This window comes from Coenobita brevimanus, chromosome 27 (genome assembly GCF_032717465.1).
Source record: "Coenobita brevimanus isolate Jiangsu-jjx chromosome 27, ASM3271746v2, whole genome shotgun sequence".
Taxonomy (NCBI): domain Eukaryota; kingdom Metazoa; phylum Arthropoda; class Malacostraca; order Decapoda; family Coenobitidae; genus Coenobita; species Coenobita brevimanus.
This window is the reverse complement of record NC_136980.1, coordinates 19,270,412-19,291,169: the sequence shown is the minus strand read 5'-3', so window position 1 is coordinate 19,291,169 and position 20,758 is coordinate 19,270,412. Positions and strand designations below refer to the sequence as shown.

At 40.1% G+C, this 20,758-nt stretch overlaps 1 pseudogene; it reads left to right on the top strand.

Moving 5' to 3' along the window:
- The first annotated feature begins 15,291 nt into the window (after positions 1 to 15,291).
- LOC145394483 (uncharacterized) lies at positions 15,292 to 17,222 on the top strand (annotated as a pseudogene).
- The last annotated feature ends 3,536 nt before the right edge of the window (positions 17,223 to 20,758 follow it).

The window sequence follows — 20,758 nt, the reverse complement described above, 5'->3', positions numbered from 1 at the left end:
GTATAGCCTAGGCCTTCGTTTTTACAAACACACACACACACACACACACACACACAAAGAAAAGTATTATGATTATCACTTAAGCCGCGTTTTTGTCGTTCAAGCTGACGGATCGGATTCGAAGCCATCTTCGGTGAAATCAAGCTGCGCCGTTTTTGTCTGCCAAAGTGATACGAATCCGTCCCAAGCATTTGTCATCGAAACCAAGACCATCTCCGCATCTCACCCAAGCGTGGTCGAGAGCAGTCTTCGTGCAGCTTGGTGAGAATGGCCAGCAAGGAGAAGTACAGTAAGTGATAAATATCATCAAATTAGAACGATGTGCATAAAATTAGGGTCCAGATGACTAATATTAACGACATAAAGAGCCAGTTCACCACAAATTAGGGCTACGTGTAAATTGCATATTCATCATATGATCTTCTTCGGCGAACCCTGTTTATGTTGCTGTCGGCAAGTGTAGTTTTTCGGTTCTACGCATTCCGGACTGTTTTTGTGGACAGAACCCAAGCGCCCCAAGAAGCTCTTCGAATCCCAAGCTCCTGCTTGGAAAACAAACACGCGGCTTTATATACATACACATAATCACACATGTTCATCCCTAAGAACGTCTCTACTGCATCTCATCACTTTAAAAACTGATTCATGCCAGTATTTCATGTTCCTGATTTGTGGTATTGATCTTCAGTAAGGCATGAAAAGCATAGTTTACTAAGCTGATCATGATCCGCATGATCATAATCATAACTATTATAGGGTTCATTAAGCTTTTGCCTGATGTACTTTGTATTAGACGTGGTAATCCTGAATTTTTTTCTTAGGTTAGGAAATACTTTTCGTACCAAGAGTGTTCGATATACCTTTCACTGACCCTTCCACGACCGTAGGTCTCCCCTAAGATTAATAAAATCGTCTGTGGGCAGCACAAGTAAACCAATGCAACACCTTACCTGATTCATGGGGTTACTTTGTGGAAAGTCACTGGCTCGTATGCTGAAACCTGTCACTTAGATGACGGACATTTATACGTGGTGATTCACTACTGTGGGATCGCAGAATAATTTCAGTATCATTGCTAGAAAAAAATAAATAAATAAACCACGAGAAACAAATTGTCGCGGTTAGCTACCCAGTACGGCATGTGTGATCACTGTATCAGTCCAGTAGAGTAACTGGTCCCCACTCAGCACCACGCAGGTGAAAATATTTCAGGTCTGGCATATGTCTCTTTTATTAGAAACATCGGAGAATTTCTCAGATGCAGCGTATGATTGCCACAGACTGAATAGATTATGTATGAGTTTCATAAAAAATAATCCATTAACAAAGGCGTTCCTGATGTCATTCAGGGTTCTCAGAGTAGAGAATCAGCCTGTATTTTATTCTTGCTATCTCCAAGCAAAGTATTCAGCTTCGGAATGTTGTCGTCCAGTCAAGAGGCTGATGAAGATTCTATCTAACCCTTTCAGTTGGAAAAATGTCCCGAGCAGATTGAAATAGTTTTGTGGAAGCAAAAATAAAAGATAATACGTCATCAGCCTGAAAGTGTTAGTTACTATAATAGGAAGAGGAATACCAGCCCCCATTTTTAGACGATAATTTCTGAGGCAGGTGACGAAGACCGAGTGTGCTTGCCTTCCTCTGTGATTACTGACTACAGTTACTAATGTGAAATGCAGACTGACCATATTACGGCTGTCAAAAATTAGGTCCTTGCATCCCACTTTGCAGTATAAAGTTTATGCATACAGCCCATAGTGACATAAATATCTTTTGACTAACTAATCATCTCTGTCCCTTTACTACCATGACGGATTATACAAATTAGTCGGACCATTTCCAGACGATTTTATTAAACTTGGGAAGGATTCCTGAATATAATAGGGTCACTGAAGGTTATATCATTCCTCTCAAGTTCAGTAGGTCCCACTTCGGGTGAATATAATCGCCTGGCAGCAAAGGTAATATTGGGAGCAGAGGTTATGAGGCTTTTGATTGCGCTGCTTAACTCCTTAACTTGGGCTTTTTGCTTTTTAGTGGGTTATTCACTTACTGTTCTGTGACAGAAGACCACTGTATCACTCAGACCATTACAGTTACCTACTCCATTCTGGTTAACGCTAGGTACGTAGTTTACTTCCCAACCCCTAAAGAATGAATGGACACCTGAGTCGAGTCGAATGGGTCAGGCTGCCCGCACCAGGAATTAGGTACTAATGAGTCGGCAGCTTCATAGCTAGCAATATTATCCACGCCATCGTAGTAGTTGTTGTTCTCGTTGTTGTGACCCCATGCTCATCTGGACGTAAGTCCGATGGAAAACAAGATGAAATTATCCTTTTCCTGCAGTCCACCAAACTGTTTTCCGATAGTAATTGGAGAAGTGAGAGGCGTTTGTATAACTATTGAGCGGGGTTGTCCGGGTATCTCGTTGCCACCAACAGAAAGACCCTTGTATAATCATGTATAACCACGATATCGCAGTAAAGGGGATTAACACTGACGGTTAAAAACATTTGGTAAGACATACCTCCTTTGGTTACTTAAGCCAGATATGATTATTGAATTACCTGCACTCCTTTGAGTGTAACGTTGGAATATGAACTGTGGTAATATTTTCTCCCTGCAAGGACTTTTCGTAACAAGAGGGTTCGATATACCTTTCACTGACCCTTCCACGACCGTAGGTCTCCCCTAAGATTAATAAAATCGTCTGTGGGCAGCACAAGTAAACCAATGCATCACCTCACCTGATTCAGGGGGTTACTTTGTGGAAAGTCACTGGCTCGTATGCTAAAACCTGTCACTCAGATGACGGACATTTATACGTGGTGATTCACTACTGTGGGATCGCAGAATAATTTCAGTATCTTAGCCAGCGGTTAGTTATCCAGTACGATATGATTAATCACTGTACCTGTGCAGTAAAGCAACTGATCCCCACTCAGCACCACGCAGGTGAAAATATTTCAAGTTCGGCATGTGTACCGGGTATCTTTTATTTTATTTGAGGAATTTCTCGGATGCTGCGTATGATTGCCATAAACTGAATAGATTATGTATATATGGGTTATATTTAATTTAATTCATTAATAAAGGCCATACTGATGTTATTCAGGGTTCTCAGAGTAGTGAATCAGCTTGTATTTTATTCTTGCTATCTCCAAGCAAATTATTTAGCTTCGGAATGTTTTGTAGTCAAGAGGCTGATGATTTTATGTAATCCTTTCAGCTGGAAAAATATCCCAGCCAGATTGAAATCGTCTAGTGGAAGAAAAATAAAAGAAAGTATGGCTTCGAAATGGAAGTATTAGTTATTAAAATACGAAGTGGAATACAAGTTCCTAATTTTTTACGATAATTTCTGAAGCAGATGACGAAGACAGAGTGTGCTTCCCCTCCTCTGGCTCCTGACTGCAGTCTGTAATGTTAAATGCAGACCCATCATATCACGCCCGCTAAATATTAGGTCTTTGCATTCCACTTTGCGATATAAAGTTTATGCTTATGGCCCACAGTGACATTAAATATCTTTTGACTAGCTAATCATCTCAACCCGTTTACTACCATGAGGGATTATTTAAACTTACCGGGACCATTTCCAGTCGATTTTAGTAACCTGGGAAGGATTTCTGAATATAGAAGGGTCATTGAAGTTCAGTAGGTCCCTCTTCGAGTGAATATAATCGCCTGGTAGCAAAGGTAATGGTGGGAGCAAAGGTTATGAGGCTTTTGATTGCGCTGCTTAAAGGCCGTTTCACACCGGCTGCGATGCTACGCGAGCCACGTTATGCTGGCGATGCCGAGCCACGTGACTTTCAATCGCTTGCTTTGTTTTAAATGAGGCAGTTCACACCGGATGCGAAGCTACGCAAGCGATGCCTGCGACACCGCTCTCATAGCTTTCCTGATTGCCGGGCCGGCGATTTTTCCCGGCATAGCTTTGCTCACGCATGTGCACTTGGTCACTTTGGGACTCGAGCCAGCAGCCCCGAGCTCCCCCTTCCCAGTCCCCAGATGTCAGTCTGCTGTCTGTCACATGCACTTGAACAAGACGTATCGTCAGAGGGTCCATATGCAGATTGGAGCAACTGATAGAGGAGGTACAGAAATATCCGTGCTTATATGATATGACCTCGGAAATATTGTCTAAATTTCTCTTCATCCATTTCCAGCTCTTGAACAAGATGATGATATTCACCACATTCTAGTCTTTTCATATTTGTTTCATGTGCCCACTTCTTTTTTCTCTTATTGCTCATGGCTAAAGTTAACATTAATAACTCCTCTTCCTCCTCCTCCTCCACGTCAGGGGACCACAGAGTACCATCTCCCATCGCTGCAGCCAAGAAACTGAGTGTGTGTTAGCAGACATAGCTTCTGGTGTGAACACTCGCATAGCAAACATCGCGAGCGTGCGTCCGCAGCAAAGCGTGGCTCGCGTAGCATCGCAGCCGGTGTGAAACGGCCTTAACTCCTTAACTTGGGCTTTTCGCCATTTAGTGGGTTATTCACTCATTGTTTTGTGACAAAAGGCCGCTGCATCATCCAGATCATCACAGTTACCTACTCCTTGCAGGTTAACGCAAGGTACCGGTATGTAGTTTACCCATCCAATTCCCATAGAATGAATGGACACCTGAGTTGAGTCGTATGGCTCAGGCTGCAAGCACCAGGAATTACATTTTGGTGCTACTGGGTCGGCAGCTTCATAGCTAGCAATGTTATCCACGCCATCGTGGTAGTTGTTCTTATTGTTGTGACCCCATGCTCATCTGGACGCAAGTCCGATGGAAAGGAAGATGAAATTATCATTTTCCTGCAGTCCACCAAACTCTTTTCCGATAGTAATTCGAGACGTGAGAGGCGTTTGTATAACCATTGAGTGGGGTTGTCTGGGTATCTCTTTGCCACCAACAGAAAGACCCTTGTATGATCACGAGATCGCAGTAAAGGTGATTAACATAGACGGTTAAACCACATTTGGTAAGACATATTTCGCTTGGTTGGCAGATATGATTATTGAAAATTAACTACATTCCTCTGTGTGCAATGTTGGAATATGGACTGTCATAATATTTTCTCCCTGTAAGGACGTGGTTTTCTGTTTTCATTTTAGGTGATGTTGTGTCATCATCAGTTGCTTTGCCCCGTCACGTCGATGTCTCTCTGTAGACCATTCTTGCGGTTACCAAAGTGGTTTATTTACGTTATTAAAGTCAACTTGTGGGAAGGATATCTATGTGATATTTGTTTTTTCTCTCTCCTGATCGAAAATTATATTAAAAAATAAATATATCTGAATGTAGCATGCATAAAATGTCACTCGGTACATGGAATGAAATCATTAATGGTATTCTCATTGATTTTTATATGAAAACCAGTTTTTCAAAACAAAAAGGACAGGATTCAACTACAAACAAGCATATATATATATATATATATATATATATATATATATATATATATATATATATATATATATATATATATATATATATATATATACACACACACACAGATACAAATATCATTGAAGACCAAGACGTTGCCATTGTTCACTACTTTTCTGTTTAACTTTTCGAGTTCTCGTACACACTGTTTGACACTATGATTCAGTTTGTAGATAATATGTCCCAGATCCATGTCATCACTAACTATATATATATATATATATATATATATATATATATATATATATATATATATATATATATATATATATATATATATGTATATATATATTGGCTGTATCATCCCGACTTCGTTCGTGATAGGCCGGTCCTGCAGTGGATACTCAAACGGCTGATGATGATATATATATATATATATATATATATATATAGGAAGATTGTTGGATGTGAGAGTTCTGAGAGGGGAGGGTGGAGGTATGTCTGACCACTACCTGGTGTAGGGAAAGTTAAGAGTAGGTAAGAGATGGGTGAGAGCTAGGAGGGTTAGGTGTGGCAGGGAGGTTTTGAAAGTGAGTGAGTTGGATAAAAGAGAGAGAAAGATAGAGTATCAGGAGAAATTGAAAGATGAGTGGAACGCAGTGAAAGATCGGGAAAATGGCAGTGTGGAGGAGGAATGGCAGTTGTTTAAGAGTGCTGTGGTGGGGCATGCAGAAGAGGTGTGTGGTGTGAGACGTGTGGGTGGTGGTGTAAGAAAAGGAAGTGAATGGTGGTGCGAGGAAGTAAGTATGGCTGTGGCCGAGAAGAGACGTGCATATGAAGTGTGGCTGCAGAGGAAGGATGAGATGTCATATGAAAGGTATAAGGAAAAGAGGAATAGAGCGAGAAGGGCTGTGCGTGATGCTAAAGTGGCAGCAGATGAGAGGTGGGGTAGGCGGCTGACAGAGAATTTTCAACAGAATAAGAAAATGTTTTGGAAGGAGGTGAAAAGGGTGCGAAAGGGAGAGTCTGGGAAGGAAGAACGAGTAAAAGCAGAGGATGGAAGGATGTTAATTGAGATGGATGCAGTAAGGAAGAGATGGGCAGAGTATTTTGAAAGATTGTTAAATGTAGAGGAGGAATGGGTGGCTGAGATTGTGGTGGATGGAAGGGTGCAAGGAATAAATGTGTTGGGAGAGTTGAATGATTCTTTGATCACGAAGGAGGAAGTGAAGGCAGTAAAGGAGATGAAAACAGGGAAAGCTGCAGGTATGGATGGGTGTGCTGTGGAATGCCTGAAGGGTGGTGGAGTGACTATTGTTGACTGGTTAGTAAGATTGTTGAATGTGTGCTTTGAGAAAGGTATGGTGCCAATTGACTGGGCAAGTGCTTGTGTGGTCCCGTTGTATAAAGGCAAGGGTGATAAGTATGAATGTACTAGCTTTAGGGGTATAAGTCTGTTGAGTGTTGTAGGTAAGGTGTATGGTAGAGTGTTAATTATGAGAGTTAGAGAGGGTACAGAGGGAGTGATTAGTGATGAGCAGTGTGGCTTTAGGAGAGGGAGGGGATGCGTTGATCAGGTGTTTGCTGTGAGACAAGTGTGTGAAAAGTATTTAGCGAAAGGCAAGGATGTGTTTTGGGCATTTATGGATTTAGAGAAAGCGTGATAGAATTGATAGGGAGGCTTTGTGGACTGTTTTAAGATTGTATGGACTTGATGGTAGGTTACTAAAAGGGGTGAAAAGTTTTTATGTAAATAGTAGAGCATGTGTAAGAGTGGGAAATGCTGTGAGTGATTGGTTTCCCGTGAGAGTGGGGCTGCGACAGGGATGTGTGATGTCGCCTTGGTTGTTTAATATTTACATGGATGGTGTTGTAAGGGAGGTGAATGCAAGAGTTTTAGGTGGTCTGAGTCTGGTAAATGTTGATGGTGGAGATTGGAATCTGAAGCAGCTGCTGTTTGCAGATGATACTGCACTGGTGACTGATTCAGAGGAGAGATTGAGGCAGTTGGTAGAGGAGTTTGGAAGGGTGTGTGAAAGGAGGAATTTGAAAGTAAATGAGAATAAGAGTAAAGTGATGAAGTGTACGAGGTTGTTAGATGGTAGGGGGATGAATATAGTTTTGAATGGCGAGTTGTTGAGGAGGTAGAGTGTTTTAAATATCTAGGGTCACATGTTGCTGTGGATGGAAGAATAGATGCAGAAGTGAAGTTTAGAATAAATGAAGTAGGAAAGGTGCTGGGAGGAATGAAAAAAGTGTTTAAATGTCGTTCGCTTAGAATGGATGTAAAGAGAAGGCTGTATGAGGGTGTTGTGGTACCGACTGCGTTATATGGGGCTGAAACATGGAATATGGGTGTAGCAGAGAGGAAAAGTTTGAATGTAATGGAGATGAGGTGTCTGAGGAGTATGTGTGGAGTGACGCGTATGGATCGGGTGCGAAATGATGAAGTGCGAAGGAGAACTGGAGTTGTTCGGGAGATGGCTGGTTGAGTTGAGCAGAGGGTGTTGCGATGGTTTGGGCATATGGAGAGAATGGATAATGAGCGATTGGTGAAAAAGATAACTAGATCTGATGTGAGAGGTGTAAGGCTGAGAGGAAGACCACGAATAGGATGGATGGACAGAGTGAAGAGAGCGCTGGATGCGAGAGGGATGTCTGTTGAGCAAGGAAGAGTGGCTGTGCGTGACAGAAATAAATGGAGAGAAATTGTGAATAAATAAGTGATGACGCAGCCCTGAGGGGATATTCTCCCGCATTTGGTCTGATCAGCTAGTCAGGTCAGGTGCGGGTAAGGGGATGGGTCTGTTATGATGTGGCAGGGGTAAACCAGTTCTGCTGTCGGGCCCTGCTGCGGATGTCACTGATTGCATTGCGCAGTTGACCCTTGTGCGGTGTGGTGCGGTGAGGATCTGTCCGTTCTCCCCTTTGGGGCTAAGATGTGAATGAATGTGTTTGAATGGATGAGTAAATGGAGAGTGTGTCGTCCTGTCTCGGCTACCTCCCTTTCCTTGGGGGAAGCAGCCTAGGTATATATATATATATATATATATATATATATATATATATATATATATATATATATATATATATATATATATAAAATACACTATTATATATATTATATATATTTTATAAAATACATATATTATATATATATATATATTATATATATATTTTATATATTTTATATATATTATATATAATATATATTATCTCTATGTCTATTTATCTATCTATCTATCTATCTATCTATCTATTTTCTGCTTAGGAGGCCTGTCTTTGGCATGGAGTTGGAATCGACGCCTTTTATTCCCCAGTACGATAGAGTCACATAGTGCACTGTTTTTTACTTCCAGGACAAACGATGATATTTAACTTGGACCTACCCCTGTGTAGGGTTTAGTAACATTCAATTACCCCACCAGGAAAATTTCGACTTTTTAATATTTTTTATACATTTTAGGCTACTCACGCGCTCTAATGACGAGTATCAAATGAGTATATAAAAGTTGTACCGGTAACTATAGTCAGTTTGCCTCCCTCTGGCGGAACTTGGCCACTCCAACAGTCTGAATATTTAAGTCGTAGCTGCATGAAACTTTAAGAGACTTAGTTTTGAAACAAAAGTGAGTGTCCTTGATTACAGTACTAGCCAAATTTTCTCTCCAATCTGACTACACGTGGCTATCAACTAAGCTGAAAATGGAATACGGATCTTTTTCAGATCAGAACAAACGCGCAATATCCCTCCAACTCGAACAGTCTCTCCCAAACTGAATATAATCGCCTGAGAATGAAAAAAAAAAAATAAATAAAAGATACCAATTATAGTGAAGAGGTTAACTCTTCAGTATGATTTCGTATTTAATTTGCCTCAATCTCCTTTATCCGATTTTACGCAGCTGAAGAGAAACTGCCCTTTGTGAGGAGGCTGGAAATATTGTGACTTTATGATTTCAACTGCCTGACTGTCTCCTTTATCTGTTTACTATTTCCGTTCTCCCTTTCTTATCCTTAGTATCCCTTTCTTACCACCATTATTACTACGTTTTATCTTTATTTCCTAAACTATTTTCACTATTCTTTATCATCATCATCATCATGCCTTTATCATCTTCATTATTCCCTTGTTATTTATTTTTTCATGTGTTACGTTCACTACTTTTTTACCATCTCATTTATCCGTGTATTGTCTTCTTAATCACGTATTAGTTCCATAATTCTTGTACCTCCTTTTTGACTTTTCTAGATCCATTCATTACTGATCATCTTCGTTCTTTCTCAGCAGTTTCTATCGCCCTTGGTCCTGTTTTGTTATAACAATTACATTTCCTTATCAACTCGAGTTTCTCTTTCGGTAGGATAGGTCTTCCGTATTTTGCTCTTTGCTGGCACCAGAGATAAACAGAGATATAGTTATAAATAGACTGACTGATATAGAGTGACTGACTGATTGATACAAACGATTAGATAAATAAATGAATTAACAGATAGTTTGAGATAAATATAGATGAATAAAATGACATAACACAGATACCATGAGCTATACACGGATCCACATAAAGATCACCATTACTAAAACTGCTTATTAATCAATTACTTTTACATCACACAGTACTGTTAAGAAGTGAGATTTGCCAGCTAGGTGCTCGAGAAGTTTCTCGGCGTTTCGTGTACTGTACAGTAGTTCCGGTATCGGGACAAGTCAGAGTTGCCAGTTTGCCTGGTGTTTGTGAGCCTAGTTGTTTCGGAAGTTATGCATTATTTTTCTGCCCGTGTTCTTTAAAATGTTTTATTTAAGTGATTGTAAAATTATGTAATTTAAGTTCGTTTGGTAAACGATTTAGGGTGTTATACAATGGAGGAAAACTGTAGCATGTGTTCATGTCTCCTAATTGATAACTGTTGTTAGGGGCAAGTACAACCAGCACGTCCGAGAATGTTTGAGAAGTAGGTCTTTCTAGAATAATGCAAGTTTATATAAGGATGGATAAGAGACTAGAACGAGTTCAGTCAGTTTTCAGCAGGGGTGTGCATTGATGGAAATTCTACTGCTAAACGGATACAGACGTCATCCTATGGATGTGACGTCACTGACGAAAAGTTTTCCGTATTTAATTTTATGTACGTGAAACAAGCACAGACATACATAAATATAACAAATGAATATATATATATATATATATATATATATATATATATATATATATATATATATATATATATATATATATATAATTTTAATTTTCATTATAAATGCAGTATATAGTGTTAATCGTTACTGAAATATTTTGAAGCATAAATAGGTGACTTGCATTCCTGCTATCCATACGGAAATCCAGGCAGTGGTTAGTCTGTCGCCAGCCTGTAGACTTAACACAGGGTAAGTGGGGTCGGAAATTATCCTTTCCAGTGGGCACACCATGTGAATATCACATGTTTTACACGTGGAAATCTGGTGGAATCTCAGGTACGCGTGTATTCACCAGATTTCCACGTCTATTCCAAGTGAATAACTGGTCACTAAATTCACGTGCATAACGGGATGAAGAAATCATGTGAATTCTCATTGAAGATTATGCATACGTATAACTGGTGGACGAAATTTTGTAGAAGACATTAGTTTTAATCATTAATATGACAATTTGACTAAAATTTTAAAATGAATGTGTAATCGACATACCATTATATTCATTAATAATTAATATTTATTGAGTAATAAGAAATACTATCTAACTGAATTTTTCAGGTTAATTTTTCCACTCACTGTGCACTTTCTTTTTTAACTTATATACCTTCATTTAATGCTATATATTCTACATTCCTATTTCAATCGAATTACACTCTGCCCGAGAGAATATGGCTCATCGATATCTCAGAATCCAGAGTTCCCGCCGTTAACACTGCTCTCAGAATCATAGTCCTACCACCCCTTCATCTCCAAGTACAAGATCATTCGTCATTACAAGTAATTCGATTCCATATTTTTTTTGTGCTCCATGAGTGTAGTTTAATAGCCTTTTTGATTTGCAAAACCACAGAACACTGAATGTATACACGTATAAGATGATTATTAAAATAAATATGAAGTTTCAGTTACGAATACGAAATCTCCCAAGCGGCCAAGCTTTCAAATTGGCTAATTGGCGCAAAGTTGGCAGTTGACTGGTAGAGGACGAGTGAGATCTGCTTAAAATATTGTCTGGAGTAGTGTACTTCTACCAGAAAGGTATTCATCAGAGTTATTCAGGTAAGCGTTTATTTTTGATCCGTATACTAGCGGGTTAATTTGCACAGTAATCTAGTGTTTTGGTGGCTAACAATAGTCCACTACCTTAGGCTAGGCTACAGTAAAGGTAAAAGCCTGTGGTGGATATGTTTAAGTACATTTCCCCTACCCCGGGACACAGGGCCTCTGTGTCATCCAAGTTCCCACAGTTTACCTTCCTTAGGTTTCTCCAGGTACCCATGCTAGCCACATAGCTATGGCTATGGCTATATTCATGATAAGCTTTTTGGTAAATTTTTACAAGTACACAGCCACCTTTTTTTTTTTTTTTTTCAAAATTTTCAGAAACCTATGCAAAATAGTGTGTTTTAATCAGTTCTGACCCTCATTTTTAAAGAAAACTTTTGGAATTTTGAGTCAGATTTCCAAAAGTTGGTTTTTCCTTCAAACATGATCAAAAGTAAATAATGCACTATTTTGCATTATACTAATCCTAACTTAATCTGACCAAGGCATAACTAGGACCTATACCATGGCATAACTAGGGCCTAACCATAGAATAATTATACCAGAGACAAACAGTGGCAGACGCTATGGTGGGGCTTCTCGAGCAGCTAAACATTACGCACTAAATGATAACCCAAAAGAATTCCTTCCCCCAAATGATACTATACTTAAAAGGTAAGTCTTTGTTAGAATAGTTGAGGGAGGCATTATAAAGAATATCGGTGAGGCTGTGCACTTGTAATACCAAACTTTTTTTGTTTGTTTTGGTAAAGGTAACATCTCTTAGATAGGATGGAATTTTTTTGTATCTAGTCTAGCTAATTATGTTAGGCTTATCATTGTATGTAATTTGGCTAGCCTAGACTAAGCAGGCTCAGTGGCAAATGAAGGGGCTGAGCTTGAGCCTAACCAATCTAAACGTTGTCATGAGGCTTTAGGTGGTCACAGCGTTTGTTAAAAAAGTTTTTCAGTAATTTGTTAGGTTGTATTGTCTGTAAACTAATATATTGTGTTGCCTTAAAACTAATATTATTCTATGTTTTTTCTTTCAGATATACTAACAATTTCATCTTCTCTTACTGTAGCTACTCACTTTTTCTCATTCTGTGTAAGGAACACTCAAAATGTCAAAGGAATATCAGAGAAGACGTAGACAAATACATCGCGAGCTAAAAAAAACTAATTGCCTGTAGTGAAGAGGAGGAGGATTGGTCTCACCAGAGCAATCAAATTCCTAAAATTAGCTATCACAACAACAATGAGTTATCTGCAAGTTTGTCTGGCCAACAAACTTATAGAAAAACCGACTCAAACCCCACATTTATTTCTTCAGACATCTCATTTACAAACTGTGAAGGTTATGACCATGCAGATTCAGTCCCCATATTAAGTTCATCAGAAGAATCAAGCATTGATGATGATAGACATGAAGGGAAAGTTACAACTACAGCTGTTGAGATACTTTTGAAAGAATTACCTAGGTGGGCTTCTAAAAACGCCATTACTCGTCAGGCATTCAATGAACTGCTAGAATTACTAAGAGAAAGTGGACATAACCAACCTAAAGATTCACGCACTGTAATGCAGACTCCCAGATGTGTTGAAGTTTTAGAAAAGTATGGAGGAGAATATCTATATTTTGGGATTGAGTCACGTTTGCAGCCTATATTGAAAGCTCATCCAGATTTCCTAAAAGAAAATGAATCTATTAAACTTAATGTTATCATTGATGGTATACCGCTATATAAATCATCTTGTGAACAGCTTTGGCCAATATTAATATAGTTCAGCCACTTTAGGCCAGCATTAGTTGCCATATATTGTGGTAATCAAAAACCAAATTCAGCCGACTGTTTCCTGCAAGATTTTCTTTAAGAATACAGGCAACTTTCAACCAATGGATTAAGTTGTCTAGGAAAAAGACTGGATGTGGAAATCGTTGCATTCATTTGCGATGCACCTGCCGGATCATTCATCAAATGTATCAAAGGGCATACTGGATATTATGCTTGTGAAAGGTGTGACATTAAAGGAACGTGGGAATCTCACATTCTTGTACTAAACTCTTCACAGCCCTATAATGAAAGATCTGATGAAAAATTTAATCAGGTTCTGTATAAGGATTAACATCAGTGAGGAAAAAGCCCTCTTATTGACTCTGGTATATTATGCATTAAAGGATTTCCGTTAGATTATATGCACCTAGTCTGCCTTGGAGTCACGAGGAGAATGTTGCTTTTTCTCATGAAAGCCCAAAGCAATGTAAGCTGTCACAGCAACTAGTACATCTGATTTCTGCCTCATTAGAAGGAATGTCTATAAAGGTCCCAAGTGAATTCTCAAGACAGCCACGTTCACTATCCTTAATTGATCGATGGAAGGCCACTGAATTTAGACAGTACATATTATACACCAGTATTGTTGTCTTAAGAGATGTTGTTTCTGAAGACGTGTACAAACAGTCCTGTCCTTACTGTAGCCTTATCAATACTATTAAATTCCAGTGACTCAGTAAGAAATTCATATCTGCCATACGCACGAGAGCTACTTAAATGCTTTGTAGATCAGTGTCATTATGTATATGGACGGAATTTTGTTGTATGCAACATACACAGTGTCATTCATCTAGCTGATGATGTAGAGCATTTTCAGTGTTCCCTTAATGGGATTAATGCTTTTCCTTTTGAGAATGAACTACATAAAATTAAGAAATTGGTTCGGTCATCAACCAATCCAATCTCTCAAGTTTTCAAAAGGCTTTCAGAAGAGGCAAGTACTCAGGAATTCAGAGAAGAAGGTAGTCACAGAGTATATATATCCACAAAAGATAATTGTTTCCTGTTGGAAAATCTAGATTATGTGTTCCTTACTGACAAATTGGATGGCGGTCACTACCAATGTGATGTTCTCAGCCAAAGCCAAGCCAAAAGTTTCTTTACTGAACCATGTGATTCAAAATTAATAAATATCATTTATATGAAGAACGTGAAAACAAAACAAAAGCCATTCACTCAAAGAAGTTATATAGGAAGGTGATGAAATTGCCATACAACGATGGCCTGGTTTTAATACCACTTACATGATATCTAAATCTTAGCTACCATATTACTGTATCTACTATCTACTATGCCTTCAATCTCTTCTCTTAAACTTCCATGTCTTTTGACTTCTGTGAAGACTGCATTATGCAGCGTGCCTTCAATCTCTTCACTTAAACTTCCAAGTGTTGTGCCTTCTGTGAAGACTGCAAACCCTCAGTCTCTTCACTTAAAGTTCCATGTGTTGTAACTTCTGTGAAGACTGCTGTTGGTTTATGCAAAGGAGTATGCCAGGGTGAGAAATTATTGTTACTGGTACTTTCTGTAGCTAAACTGCTTAAACTGCCGATATGTTTTTATTATTATTATTATTATTATACCGTATTTTAATTAGTCAAATTGCCAATTTGTATACAGTATTACAAAGGCTTAGTTGTGACCTGTATTGTCTACTTCAACCCTACATTACATATTTTACTACTGTACACTTGTTACAAATAAAATTGGACATTTTACCCATTATTGCTCAAAACTTAATATTTTCTCTGTGGCATTATAATGTGTTCTACCATATAATTTTAAAATCTCTATCTTATACTTTTTACTTCCAGTAGGCTACAGGATGTGGAAACGAGCAGTATGCCTGGAAGGAAAAAAGGAGGAGGAGGGTGTGGTGCCATCCAGCTGGGTGGACGAGGAGTCACGAACTTTATTTTGGCCACAAGGGGTTAGTGCTGAAGTTGCCCATAAGAATCAACAAGAACCAGACCAAAAAACATGGAGGATGTTTGCACTGGAAAAAGTAAAGATCACTTCTGGTAAGTGTTATAATTCAAACCTTTTAGTGCCTTAATATATCATACTCCTTATTTGTACAATTTCTTAATAACAAGAAATTAAGTACTATTAGTCCCTGGAATAATTAAAGGTCAACATTAAAGACTTCAGGTAACAGGCTACTAATTCAGTCTATAAGAGAGATACATATTAATACTGGCCTTTGTCCTTAGCTCCTTCAAGGTAGAATACCTTGTAGAGTGGGGGAAGACATCCTCTCCTTCCCATAGAAGGGGAGGCCTCTACCACATCTCTTTTCCCTTTGTAGATAGGGATAGTGTAACTATCACCCCACTCTGGTGGCATCTCCTCTCTGTCCTGCACTTGCCTGAAAACCTGGGTTAGTACATCCACTCCAATGTTACCAGCTGCCCTCACTGTATCACTCGACAGCCCTGATGTTCGTGGTGTAGATAAATGACCATTGCTCTTTGTTATTTCAGACAGTTTGGGAGAATGTGAGAATTACCTGTTGACCTCTTCAGTAGAAAGTTCAGAGAGTTCCAGTGATGATGAAGGTCTACCATTACGAGGGAAGAGAAAGAGGTTAAGAAGAATCTGCCTGAGGACTTCATTTGCAATCAGACAATGAAGGGTAATCCATGCTAGGTTAATCCATGTTACTCTACCTTACAGGTATCAGGAAGAAGTGATGGAGGCATTGCTGAGTAGGGGCCTGGATAATTATAAAGGAGGGTGAAAGATGTTTACAAGATAGTGAAATGGAGTCGTTTGGTATTGGTTGGGTTGAAGGAGGTTACATTAGTGAGCAGCTTGTAAAACTTATGTGGCTTGTGCTTTTGTTGCTGAATTTTTAGATGGTGCATTGTGTAGAATATGTTACTTTGTTTATTTCTAGCTGCAGGGGTGTTGGGTGGAGCACTTGGCCTTTTTGCATTTGTGTGCATCACCTTGCCTCCCACCCAAAGGCACGGTGATGCATACCAGAAGGAAGTCCCTTCGTAATTCCACAGGAACACACATCATCCTCATTATTGAAAAGTAAGAACCCCAAATGCTCAAACCAACACAATTTATCCTACACATGGGCACTGTCTAAACACCCAGAAATAAAAGCCCAGGCCACAAGGCTGTTACAAGCTGCTCACTAATGTAACCTCCTTCCACCTTCAATACCAACTGCCTCCAATTCACTCTATCTTGTGCACATACAGTGTGTAACCCTCATGTCTGTCCAGGCCTCTGCTCAACAATGCCTTCCTCACTCCATCTTTCCATCTCGTCCTGAGTCGACTTCTCCCTCTCAATCCCTCCACGCCTGCTTTATACACCTTCACCATTCTCCCTTCATCCATCCGTTTTAAGTGCCCAGAACATATTAACAGTCCTTGTTCTTTTCTCTCATTCAGACTCCTCCTGCAGCCACACGTCTCTCACTCTATCAATTTGCAATCGACCAAACCGTCTTACACCACAAACACGTCAACTCTTAACACTTCCATTCCATTTCCATTTGGTATGGTAATACTAACGTGTATTAATTTTGGTACAGGAATGGATGACGTGATGTCAGTCTCAGAAGTCTCCAAGTCCACAAGTCTCCATGAAAAGACCTCACCTACACCTTCAAAGCGACTATTATTTCCACCGCCTCCCACTAAGATGAATCCACAACCCAAGGCTATAGAATCCAACAAGAGTTCTGGATCATTTGATTCCAATTGGCATGATGTTCTTCCTTTTGCTTTGTACTAATTCGTTATTCAGTTTTGTTATTCCCTTCTGCCAACAGTGTCTGTTGGTCTTTCTTTAGTGGACACAAAAAATGGGTACATGTAGTAAGGATTCATATATCATCAAGCATGTTTGCCCTCCATCAGACTTGACACACACAAACAAAGCCAGTCCAACACCTATATCATGCATAGTCTTCCCATACACTAATGCCTGGTGTATTCACCTTGACACACCATGGTGTATCTGGGTGCAGTCAGGCCATGTCTATGTGCCAAAGGGAGCACTCACTGGCCCTAAGGGCTCCTCTAGGGTAGGCCTATCCCACTGTGGTGGGAGCTGTACACAGAAAAATGTGTCTGGCTGCAATATGCAACCATCCATCATCCACAAACTGCATCATATTGCATTACTTGAAAATTACATTAACAGTTTTAGTTTGGTGGTGGGTGGGGGCGCCCATCATCCACTCACTCAGTGTAGAGGTGCCATAATTATGATCTCTACACTGAGTGACAAGCCTAATGGTTTCCTGTATCCAGGAAACCATTTACTACGCTGGCTGGTAACTATATAACAGGGGTTTCTGGCAGGGTTAATTGTTCCCCAGATTCTCCTATCCAAAATCACTTAATCATGGCAGTCGTTTCAGAGCGCCACAGAGGGCCCAATACCTGCCCAGGGCCCCAACCAAATGGGCAGTTTCGCATGGCCATGTGGAATGTGAGATGTGAATGAGGAAAGCAAGAGGGCGGAAGTGCTGAATGTGTTCAAGAGTGCGAGATATACTGTGATGGCATTTTGTGAAACGAAGATGAAAAAGTGCGAAGTTGAGGAGTGGGAGGGTGTGAAATGTGTAAGATCAGGAATGAATGGGAGAGGAAGATGCAAGGAAGGAGTTGCTTTGTTGATGAACGAGGTGTGGCAGAGTGGAATGAGAGACTACAAATGTGTCAGCTCGAGGTGTATGTATGTCAAGTTCAAGTGTGAGAAAGCAAAAGTGGCAGTAATTGTAGCATATGCCCAGTGTGAGGACAGGACTTAGAGAGAGAAAGACAGGTTTTGGGATGTGCTGGGTGAAGTAGTGGGAGAAATGACCAGGAGCTGTAAAGTGATTGTAACAGGGGATATGAATGGAAGAGTAGGCACTGGTCCTGAGGATGACATAATGGGTTATAATGGAATACCAGAAGAAAATGATAATGGGAAGAGACTAAAGGCTATGTATCAGGAGAGGAGGTTGTGCATTTGTAACTCGTATTTCAAACACAGAGATGGACATAAATATACATGGTATAGAGGGAACAGGGATCGTGTTGAAAGAAGCCTGATTGATTACATGCTCGTAGAGAGGTCGATGATGGGAATGGTTGCTGATACGAGGGCCATGAGAGGACGATGTGAAGGTCTGTCAGATCATATGATTGTGATATGCAAGATCAAGCTGAGAGGAGAGAGAGGAGCAGTCAGGGAGAAATACTGAAAGTTGAGAAGCTGAGGATCAAAGAAATGGCAGATGATTTCAGGACCAAAGTAGAGGAGGAGTTTGAATCAGCGAACTGGAATGAAATGGATCAGGACAGCCTGTGGAATGCATATAGGGATTGCTTAGTTAGGAATGCTAAAGCGGTGTGTGGTGTGGCAAGAGTAACAGCAAAGAAGAAAGGTACGGCATGGTGGGATGAAGAGGTAAAGAGAGTGGTGGAGGAAAAGAGTAAGAAGTGGCTAAAGTGGCTACAGAACAGGGGTTCAGTTGAAATAAGAACTGAATATGTTGAGAGCAAGAAGCACGTAAAGAGACTAGTGAAGAGGAAAAGGGAGGTAAATGAGGATCTAGGAAGAAAAATAAATGCAAACTACTCTGAAATTAGAAAGTTATTCTGGAAAGAGGTGTGGAAATGTAGACGTGAAAGCAAAAAGAAATGTGATGGTGTGAAGGATGTAGGTGGTAGATTATTAATCCGTGGGGATGAAGTAAGGACCAGATAGAAAGAATATTTTGAAAGCCTGATGAATGGGGATAGAGAGAGCAGAGTAGCTGTAAACATGATTGGTTTTGAGGGTGTGCAGAGAAGGAATGCAGTACCAGGAGACGTGACACCCACTCAAGTGAAGCGTGCTGTGAAGCGGCTGAAAAATGGAAAAGCAGCTGGGGTTAATGAGGTGTATGCAGCGATGCTTAAGTGTAGTGGAGAGAGTGCAATGAAGTGCTTGTTGGAGATATGTAAGAAGGCATGGAGGAGTGAAACTGTGCCTGCAGAGTGGAAGAAGGCTGTGATTGTACCCCTGTACAAAACTAAAAGTGAGCGAACGTGCAAGAATTATCGTGGCTTAAGTTTATTAAGTGTGGTAGGGAAGGTATATGGAAGACTTACCCAGTATTATAGATAAAGTAAGAGAGATATCAGAAGTCCTAGTGAGTGATGAACAGGGTGGCTTTCAGGGTTGGCAAAAAACCAACTTTTATTTTTTAAGGCCGCTTTCACACGAGGCCACCGGTGGCCGCAGTTAGTTGCCTCCCATAGTTTTCAATGGAGCCTTTTATACGAGGCCACTGCGGTTGCCCGGCCGGCAACCACCTCCTGGCGGTGGCTTGCTGGCGCAACTAGTGTCCGCTACTGGCGGTTGCTGCCACTCACTGTAAAGCATTTTTTCAAATCGGAGCTTTCATACGGCTACACTAGTTGCCGGCCCCTTCACACTGGGCCACCAGTGGCGGCCACTTGTGGCCTCGTGTGAAAGCGGCCTGAAGACCAACCCACCTGTTTTTCTTATATTTGTTTTTCCCACAAAATGCCCCCCAAACCCGGGCCAAAGTGGGTTTTTATGATGGTAGTGAAGCATGTGTAAGAGTTAATGGGCATCTGAATGGTTCACGATCAGTATGTGCGTACGATAAGGTTGTGTGATGTCCCCACGGTTGTTCAATATATGTATGGATGGGGTGATGAGAGAAGTGAAAACACAAGTAATGGAGAGAGGGATGACGTTGGTAATGAATGGTGATGGATGGAATATCTCAAATTTGTTGTATGCTGATGATGCAGTACTGCTTGCAAGTACTGGACAAGAACTTGGTAGGCTAGTGCAGAGTTTTGCTGATGTCTGTAAGCATCGTGCCTTGAGAGTAAATGTAGAAAAGAGTAGAGTGATGGTTATTGAGAAAGAAGGTGACTACCAGTGCAATGTAACAGTGAATGGTGAGAGACTGGAATTGGTGAGAGAGTTCAAATACCTGGGTATTATGGGAAAAAAAAGTCAAATCTGAAATGCTTAGTTTCTTGGATATGAACTAGATTTTGTACATTCAAAGAAGGAAGTACTGGGGTCCACACCAGCGCTCGTCGCGGTCCGGATTTGGACCATGGTCACCCATTTGAGTACCACCACTGCTATAGATAGATAGATAATAGACCAATACAATAAATAGTACTGATGCATATGCTGTAGAGAATATGCAATATTTTTGTAAAATGATTAATAAAAATGAAATAACTAATGATGTATTATACTCCTTTTTTTATTTTAGTCAATGTCCAGTACTTGAAGACTATAAA